Source organism: Lepisma saccharinum, chromosome 27, assembly GCF_977018435.1.
Source record: "Lepisma saccharinum chromosome 27, izLepSacc3.1, whole genome shotgun sequence".
NCBI lineage: Eukaryota > Metazoa > Arthropoda > Insecta > Zygentoma > Lepismatidae > Lepisma > Lepisma saccharinum.
The window spans coordinates 34,607,301-34,617,357 of record NC_139255.1 but is presented as its reverse complement, the minus strand read 5'-3'; the positions used below and the strand labels follow the sequence as shown (position 1 = coordinate 34,617,357).

The 10,057-nt window shown below is 37.0% G+C and overlaps 2 non-coding genes across 2 annotated transcripts; both read left to right on the top strand.

The window, feature by feature from the left end:
* Positions 1-4,322: 4,322 nt before the first annotated feature.
* On the top strand, positions 4,323-4,395 carry TRNAN-GUU (transfer RNA asparagine (anticodon GUU)). The gene has a single exon. It is a non-coding gene; the product is annotated as a tRNA-Asn (tRNA).
* A 4,296-nt stretch (positions 4,396-8,691) lies between these two features.
* On the top strand, positions 8,692-8,764 carry TRNAN-GUU (transfer RNA asparagine (anticodon GUU)). Its single transcript has one exon. It is a non-coding gene; the product is annotated as a tRNA-Asn (tRNA).
* Positions 8,765-10,057: the final 1,293 nt, after the last annotated feature.

The window sequence follows — 10,057 nt, the reverse complement described above, 5'->3', positions numbered from 1 at the left end:
TCAGCAATACTCGGGCATTGTTCGAAGCCAATATCAGGGCATTATTGGAAGTCAATATCAGGCCATTGTTGGATGCCAAGTTTCTTAAAACAAAATTGAAATTTACTGCAAAACTGAAAATTACTTAAGTAGATATATCCTAATTAATTGTCTTATACTAGCAAAAAGGAGGTTTCGTTAGAAATTGAAAAAAACGTTAAAAAAAAATCCTGACGTGATGAAAAGGAACGAAATGTCATTTCTGTCATCACTGATGGTAAGCTTTCTGAAAATGTAATTACTTTCGCTAAAGCAAATTGGTCGCATACTTGTGTTATCAGTACCTTACAGTAACGAACTCTCTAGCATTCTTAAACCCGAGGGTTTATGGCTGCAGCAACACAAGACTTACATTTTTCCCTATCCTGGCCAAGATCAATACAATATTTTCCATCCTTATCGATTGCCTTTAAGCCCATCTCAACGTTATCCCTTCATTTCCCTACAGGTCTCTTACCATCAGGTTTCCCAACAAGAATCCTGTAACCTATTCTTTCCCAGTCCCTTATAGTAAGTTATGCAAATTACCATGACTGGACTTTAGCCTGATACTCATTTTCCAAAGGCTCCCAACTCCCCATGTCCTACCTTCCAGTCTGTGGCTTTGATCTAAGAGCAACAATGCTGCACTTTGAGGAAATTGAGATCCCAATGGAATTCAAATCCAGGTCCTAACTATGGCCAGTCATGCATATCGTCCACTGAAAATGTAAATGTTCTATGTCTGATTTTTCATTTATTCAGAATAGCCCTTTAAAGTTTGACATGATATATTTATTGGACCTTGTCAGGATTGTGCTGAAAGTTTGTGCCATTGCAGAGGCTGATATATTGAAGCCTCTGCCCTCCATTGCATGAATTAAGAAAATGAAACTAAAAAAATATTTATTTTTGGTTTTTATTGTCAATTGGTTGTACATATGGAAAGAATGTTAACCAAAATCATCTACCACTATTTGAATTTGAGATACCAGTATGTGCCAGATATGGCACGTTGTGCACCTTTGCATTAATGGTAAAAATGGGCAAATTTCATGCATTATTAGTTTCTATGGGATTGTGCAAAGTAATTTTTCAAATAATTTTTTTGATAAAATTGAACTGAACACTTAAAACATTTTTCAAGTCACTTACAATATGTTCCAAATATGATACAATATGCACATGTGAAGCTCAAGGAATTAATTATAGTGAATATTGAAGTAAATATTTAACAAACCATACTGTATTATTTTATGTCACATTGTGTGAAATTCTACAAAACAATTATTTGTTTTCTTGAGACACAGATGAACAGAACATTTAGAACATTTTATGAAGGACTTGCCACTGCACTTAGGTTTCTTACATCTCTGGCGATCATCAGCAACTTCAGGCCAATGGCTCGTCGCATCCAACCTAACATCAGAGACAGGGACTGCTGCTCTTGGGCCCTTATGTCTCTTAGCTTCCAGTTCTTGTTCAACTTCTCTACTCTGACGACCAGATTTTTTTCGAATATTCGACTTTTTGCATAAAGCAAGGCACTCCGCAACTTCTGCTTTGAACTGGAAGAGGTTTAGTACTTCACGTGGAGACATTCCTTGCTCTATCTTAGTTCTACGATACAAAATCCATGCAGAGACAACTGTGAAGTCCAGCATGTGAGTAAATAGCCTGAAATACCATTTTTTTCGAAAGAAGTTGTATTCTATACAGTGACAGAAGTGAGTCTAGTAAATCCACTCCTCCCATGTGCTTATTGTAAGCCAAAACTACACTTGGGCAGTCAACATCTTTGAATGTTTTCTCTGAGGAAAACCATCTCTTAGCCTTTCCTGCAGGTTGACTTCCCACAAATGTTGACATCAAGTTCACAGTCTTGTTTTCAAACCAACGGACACATGATATTTCTGTCCCATCTATTGTGGCTGTAACTTCATCATATGAACCCCGTCCTTTCTTTTTCAAATCTTTTTCACTTACTAAATTACATCCAGGAACTCGATTTATTCCGACTGTGCCAATGCTGAAAATTCCCTCACCTGAAAGGTAACATTACAATTTAGGGCGGTTGAAATAATTGTCAAAATATACCTTATGGTTAGCATGCCTTGGGACTGGTTGAGTCAATCTAATTACCACATTTCCTGATGCACCACAGTCAATTTCATTAGGAAGTGTGTCAGTTGCTTTTCCACTATAAAGTTCAAAATTGTATGGAAGTCCACTGACTCCTGAAATAACATGCAATTTATAACCCCAGCGATGAGGCTTTTTGGGATTATACTGTTTTAGTGAGCCCCGTCCTTTGAAAGCACATATTTGTTCGTCTACAGACAGATTCTCTTCCATTGGAACTTTCAGGCATTGAACTTTTATGTTTTCTAAGAGTGGTCTTATTTTATGTTGCTTATCATATCCAGGTTGATCCCGAGATACCTGAGTGGAATTATCATTGAAATGTAAGAACTGTTTTAATTCTTCCCATTGGTTCAGTGGCATCAGGGAGGCAATTTGGGGTATGAAGAAACTGCTGTTCCAATATAGTCTTGATCTAGGCAGTTTGATGATAGACATCCACAAAAGAGAACCTAAAAACTTTTCCATATCATCTTTTGTCAGATCAATTGGTTTCTGAGGACTTTTCTGTGCTGAATAGAGTCGTGTTTGTTCCACAATCAGTTCTATCAGTTCAGGTGTGAAGTAAAAGGAAAATAAATCAAATGGACTTTTGAGAGCAGAAACACACTGGGGCAAATCTGTAACACCTGAAAATAATGTGTCACTAGCCGAATGTTGGAGGTAATTGTGCTTCCATATTATGCATCTTCCATCTACAGCACTTGTAGATTGTTGACAACCCTCGGAGGAAGATCCTGCAGCTGGTTCTTCATTGGATGACTTTCTTTCAACATCTTCCATACTTTGTGAATCATCATCACTGCTAGTACAGTCATCATTTTCAGGTACATCTGGAATAAAGAATACGAGTAATTAGGATTTATATTTTCTAAACATGCAACAAATTTGAAAGCAATGTAATTTCAATCAATATGAAATTATTTTAGATAGGCACGCACAGGAGATGTCCTACATAGAAATTTTCAGCGAAAAATGCAGGCTCGACCAGAACTCGAACCCGGGTCTCTGGCATACCGTGCCATTACTCTAACCACTGAGCTACCGAGTCAGCCTAGCCTCGCCTGATTTTTTGCTATCGCTGTTTTACCTGAGTGGAATTATTATTATTATTATTATTTGTATAACCTGCAAATAATAAATTCCACCATGCTTTACAAATTTGATATAATTATCAGTGATAATATGATATCATATCATTATCATAATATGATGAATTTCATCATTTCTCTAAACCTAGGAAGGACAACTGCATACTTAATCATTTATATTTGATGACAATTTATCGTTTTGTGATTGCAATGGTTTTCATTGTGGTATTTCTATTACTTTTATCATGATTATACAACAATATACAAAATAAATAAAATTATACTTACATTCAGGATCATCATCAGAGCAAGACAAGTCAGAATCTTCACTGCTACTCGGCAGTTGCCACTCATTTGAAAATGTTCTAGGGAGATTCTTTCACCCATAAAAGGAATTTGGATCCATGACCTCTATTGCACAATGTGCCACATGTGGCACAAACACAGAAAACCAAGTTCTCACACTATGCGTAACAAATAATTGTATAAAACAATTGTAAATCGAACAAGAATGTTCAGGAACAAAATGTATATAGTTCTTATTGGTCAGAAATAAATAATCACTGAAAAAAAAATCTCTTATTTTTGTCCATCAACTTCACGTCCACACGAAGAGCACAAGAGAACATTTGGCGCGCTGTAATTCAGAAATTAGCCACAAGGTGGCACCAGTTCCTGCGGACCGAGTAACACATTCATAACGAACAGCCTCATGCACATGTAGTTGAAGAGAGGTAAAAGGTGAAAACCCTAGAACGGAAAAAACGGTATGTCCCAGATATGGCACAACATGCGGTACCGGGCTAAAAATAAGTAGTTGATTGGTTAGGTATTTATCCACAGCACGTCATGTGAGAATTGAAATCGACAACTCATGCATTTTCAATGTCACAGTCTGAAAAGAAACTTCATTGTCCACGGCATGGGCACGACACCGTACATGTGAATTAGCCTTTACTCTATCCGGGGGAATCCGCTCTGCAAAAACTGAAAATTTCTCGCTACCAGAGCATGCAAATCTTCGTTGTCACACTAGAATAACTTCCCCTCTTTACTACATGTCGTACGGGTGTCCCTTTGGCACGGTGGTAAGCGCGTTGGACTGTTAATCCAAAGGTCGTGGATTCGATTCCCGCAAGGGACGGTGTCCTTTTTCTCGAGCTCATCTCACTTGTGATGGCAGGAACTTTAGGTAAATAAATGTTTTTTCTGCGATAAGATAGAGACCCTCATTTTTGCCAAAATTGTTATCATAGCCTTATATGTCAACACAGCAAATTTTATTTTACATAAAAACACATATTTTCCAGTTTTCCGTATGTAAATACATATTTTGCGAATTTTCATTTTAAATACATAAAATCGCTCGTTGACTTCATCTACCTCAAAATCCTCCAAGGAAAAATGTTTATTCTCCGCACCTCTTTCATATCGAGAGTGATAGGTTTGTTTTGTCTTTGAAAACGCTCGCTGGCAGACTTCTGGCACCTCGCCTACGATCCTATCGGGAGAAAATAGCTGTAAGTAGCTGGGACTGGCTACACGTAACGATAGCAAGGCTTTTTAATGAAGCAATGCAGCTATTGTGGCCAGAAGACATAAAATTTGACAATGTTCTTCTCTTGACAGATGCTGCAGCTTACATGCAGTGGTCTTGCCGTTAGCTACCCCAAAATGGTGCACGTTACATGTGTGGCGCATGCGTTGCATAGAATATGTGAAAAGATAAGAGCTCTTTATCCCAATGTCGATAAACTGGTTTCAAATGGGAAGAAAGTTTTTATCAAGTCGCCTAGAATAATAGACATTTTTAAACAAAAATGTCCTGAGGTTCCCCTTCCCCCTACACCTGTAGTTACGCGATGCAGATGTTATGCCCAGAACTTTGAAAAAAATTGTATCTGTTGTAAATGATCTCGATAAAGAAGAATTCTGCAAGAACTGTTGATGGAGCCCTCCTTAAAAGTCGAATTGGCATACATCTCAACAAACCTGTCCATTCTCTCTAATTCCATATGAAAGCTTGAATCGTCCGCGAACACTTTGGCAGCTTCCATTGGTGAAGTCCGTATAGTAGAAACGAAACTGAAAGAACTCACTGGATCTAAATGTCTAAATGTACAGAATTTTTGGGGAAAAACCAAGGTTTTCAAACATTGTGCCAAATTGCATGTGTTTTGGAAGGAGGTGAAGTAGAGGAAGAGGAAGCTTTGGAAAACTTCAGCGTTAGTGACATTTCGTGATTCAAATATGCAAGAATTGTTTCTTGTGACGTGGAGCCATCTTTCTCACAATATAAGATGCTTTTTAGAGATAATCGTCACAGATTTACAATGGAGAATTTGGAAAGAACTATGGTGATCCACTGCAACTCTTCCAAAAAATAGCTCGCTAAGAGGTAATCATTTAGAAACTAATTTCAGGTGTTTAAAATGCATGTTATAGTTTGTTTTTGTTACCAAATGTTTTTATTTTTGTCACATATTTTCCTGTTTTTATCACATATTTTCAACATTTATGACACATAAAAAATAAATATTTCTGAGTTTTTTAGCACATAAAGTTCCGTTCCCTACTAATAACCAGCACTATACTGTTGAAGTTCATAGATAAGAAATACTAGAATGTTCATGCTCCTATGCTTAAAAAACCATTCTGTGAATTTGGACATGCACAAGAAAGTGACAGGGGAGGGGGACCTCGACACACACTATTACAATTAGAAGTTATCAAGTTCTTACGACGACCGTGTACCATTCTTACTTATTGTATCTATCAGTCCTGATAGAAATTATCATGACTGGAATGAAATGTCATGTGTGAAATATACAGGGTGAACATAAAGATTTTCCCTGATTTTCGTGAAATAAATGCTTGAAAACTTTGAAAGACTTCATGCTCACCCTGTATAATTCTACGCTGTTATTCATTTTCCAGGATTTTTCATTTGGTTACTGTCTGCCGTGGAACTCAAAACAGGTCGCTATTGAATGAATCCCTTCGTAACAACCCCCACAAGGGACGGTAAGTTTTTCTGGATTTATTCAGAATTTTGCACCGGCAGTATGCAAGTTCGTGTTTGAGGGGTGTAAGGTTAAATTTCGAACCAAAACGACCATAAATTTTGAGTCTGTTTAAGGAAAATTGAAAAATTGTTTTGTTAAATGATGAATGGACAAGTCACCGTTGATAACGTGTAGGATGTGTACATTGAAAATACAAGATATTTGCATTAACTCTCTTAAACATGCTCCTTAATGATTTTAAAAATTTACCTGTTACTGGAATTATTGCTGTTTTGCAATACATTTATCGGTATATAGCCTGGCCCTGTGGCCGAGTGGTTAGCGACGCCAAGGGTCCCGGGTTCGAATCCCGCGGGCTTTAGTTGTTTGTGAATGTCTATTCATCAATTTCATCACTCATTCCCAAGAGGCACAAAACGCGAAGTAAAATAAACTAAATCAATCAATTAATTTATCGGTAGGCCTATATAATACTAATTTGAACAAAGCGAGAGACAATTGTATAAGGTTCAAAGTTGAAAGAAAAACGAGCCATTGTGTTCAGTATGTTAGGCCCCTTGCCGAGTGGGGGCGACCGGATAATTGGGGGATTGGGTCCCCCGGCCCCTCTTGATTAGGCCAAGGACGTATTTGGGGAGGGAGGTCAAGGAGGTACAAAAAATAATGAAAGTGTGCATTGTTTAACATTTGTTATCTAATCGAGGGTTATTAATTTCAACTTATTTCAAGGCAGTAAATATTTAGTTTTTATAATTCCTTTATTTAGCTAACATTAGTTTGATGTGTGTGTCTAAACAAAAGCTAAGGTTGTACAATGTCTCCATTGTTGCATAACAACATAATTATTTTACATTGTCCAAGGGTCCGAACACCCCCCCCCCCACCACCTCCCGAAAGGCTTACCAAGTTCTGACATTAAAGAAACAATGAAAATATACTTGTTTAGCATTTTATGCATAATCGAGGTTTGTTTACTTCTGCTGAACTTGGAATGACAGTACGATGGAGATGAATCAAACTTTAATTTTCGTTAACAGGATCTAACATTATTTCTTGTTATTTATTTTTATTTATTTATTTATTTGAAAAGTCCTGAATACAGAAAAATCCATTTTACATCAGGATATCAACCGGAAAAGAAATAAACAAAATAATAAGATGGACACATACACACACATATACATATATAACAAGAATAATAACAACTAGGGCAAAAATAATATTATTTACTCTTCAGCTGCTTTATGCACGCCGCTCTGTAAGTCTGCTTTGATAAATGGAAACCCGGAGCGTCATTTAATGAGTTGTAAATGGTTTGTAGCCTGTAGAGAAGTGATCTTTGTTCTAAAGATAGCCTTGAAGATTTAATGTAAAAGAAGTTGTTGCATTTACTGTTGGGACGTGGGATTCTGATATTAAGAAGTGGCAAGAGTTCGCTGGTGAAAAGTTGTCCATTAATGATTCTGTAGAGTAGGGTTAAATCTGAGAGTTGACGGCGAAGAGAAAGGTCATGAATTTGTAGAGTGGATAGAATTTCTTGTTTGGAGAAGTTCGCAAGGGCTGGGCATCTGTGTTTGACTATTCTGGCGAAGAAACTTAATACTTTGTTTGTTTTCTTTAAATTGCTTTCACATGCCAATGACCAAATACAGGAGCCATATTCAAGAATAGGAACAACACACATTGTAAAGTAGGTTTAATGAATATTCAATTCTTTATCTATTTATAACTGATTTTCTTGCCAGAGCAAGATTTTTAGCGATCTTCATTATACGCTTGATAATTTGAATTATTATTTTTTGGGTGCGTCAGCCCTGAGGCTATTTTGCACCCGTCACACTATACGGGGTCCAGCCCCTTATCATAACAAAAATAAAAGCGTGTCTGAAAACTAAAATTTCCTTACCTTGGTTAAAAGCTGAGGCTGTAAAGGAGCACTCACCACAAGTAAGGACAAAACACAGGATGACACAGAATTATACTGGCCATGGGGCCAGTCGCCAGTGCCTCGTTAGTCTTCAGTCCAGGGTGTACTACATGGAAGGAGCACCTCTTACACCCCTACGTTTGATAATGAATACATGTTTTTACATCTCTCTTCTTACAGCGTTTTTTACCTATTAATGTAGTAACAGCAATACAATAGTAATTTAATATTTATTAATTATTATTATTTTAATTTAATATAATTTTAATATAATTATTTTAATTTAAACGTTTATATTATTATTTCTGAGACACTTGGTTCGGACACCCCGAAATAAATTTCTAAATACGTGCGTCTTGGCTTCGGCACCCTTACACCATCCGGGGGATCGCCTATGGAAAAACTGAACATTTCTCGCTACGAGACCAGGCAAATCTTGGTTATCACATTAGAATAACTTTCTCTCTTTACTACATGTCGTACGGGTGTTCCTTTGGCGCAGTGGTAAGCGCGTTGGACTGTTAATCCAAAGGTCGTGGGTTCAAACCCCACAAGGGACGTTGACCTTTTTCTCGACCTCATCTCAGTTGTGAGGGTGTATACTATTTACCAGCACTATACTGCTAGAGTTCATATATAAGAAATACTAGATTGGTATGTATCTGTGACTTTGAACATGCACGAGTAGGTGGCGGAGGAAGGGGGTTAAGAAGGCCGTTGAAACACACTGTTACAATAAGATGTTATCAAGTTCTTACTTATAATTAGGGGCATTGAATTTTCGCAATGCGCGAAATCGCGAAATGTGAAAAAAAAGATGCAATTTTGAACATTCTGCACGTAACTACATCCCCAATGATGAAATAGGCATGAGTTTTATTCGCGAAGTAATGCGAAATTTGTGCTTTTCCACGAAATTAACGCTTTTTCGCGAAATAACCGTGAAATATCATCAAATTAAGTACAAAACACGAAAAAACCGGCAATCGAGGTTGTGCGCGCAAACTGTCGATTTGTAACGAAACGTTTGCCTAAAGTTTCCTACCACTTGCAGCTGAAGAACGTTTTATCTTCGATCACATCAGGAAGACGCTGCAAATTGGGATTTCCCATGCACATAATCTCAGTTCGAAAACTTCGCTCCCTGTCAAGCTGCATCCCTTTCTTCCCCCCGAATGTCTACTTAACTTCCAGTTTCATTGAACTTGCTAGCTGTAGCAGCGATAAAATTAGTCTGTTCCCGCACATCAAGGGAAACAATGGTGTCATTTATGTTCAGTCATGAATGAATTTTGTTTATCATCATGTGATTTTCAACATGTGTTTGTGTATGTGCAGTAGTGATTATTTTATTTGTTGGACAGCAAGGATATCCTTTAAATACATACAATGAATAAATCACTTGAGATATGCAATTTAGAAATGAAGTGATTTGGTGTTGATGTTTTCTTTTTGGTTGGACAACTAAGTACTTGTGTATGTGTACAGTATATAAAAATGAAGTAGTTTATCAATTTATAGCTCTTTTGTATGTTGTTTCCTCTCATGATGAAAAAGTGTGTGCCATTTTTTTTCCACCGCTGGTATATACCGCTGATCTAACATTTTATTTACCGCTCTCCTCAGCTTTTATTTACAATAAATTTGTCTCCCTACTTATAATTATCAGTCCTAATAGAAATTATCATGACTGAAATGAAATTTCATGTGTTAAATATGTGTAGAAAATGTATAATTATACGCGGATATTCTTTTTTCAGGAGGGTGTGTTTCATACAGCCTCCTTCCTGGCACTACTACCTAGGTATATTATCAATTTGTACCTATTAGAATAGTTTTCAGATTGGTACAAA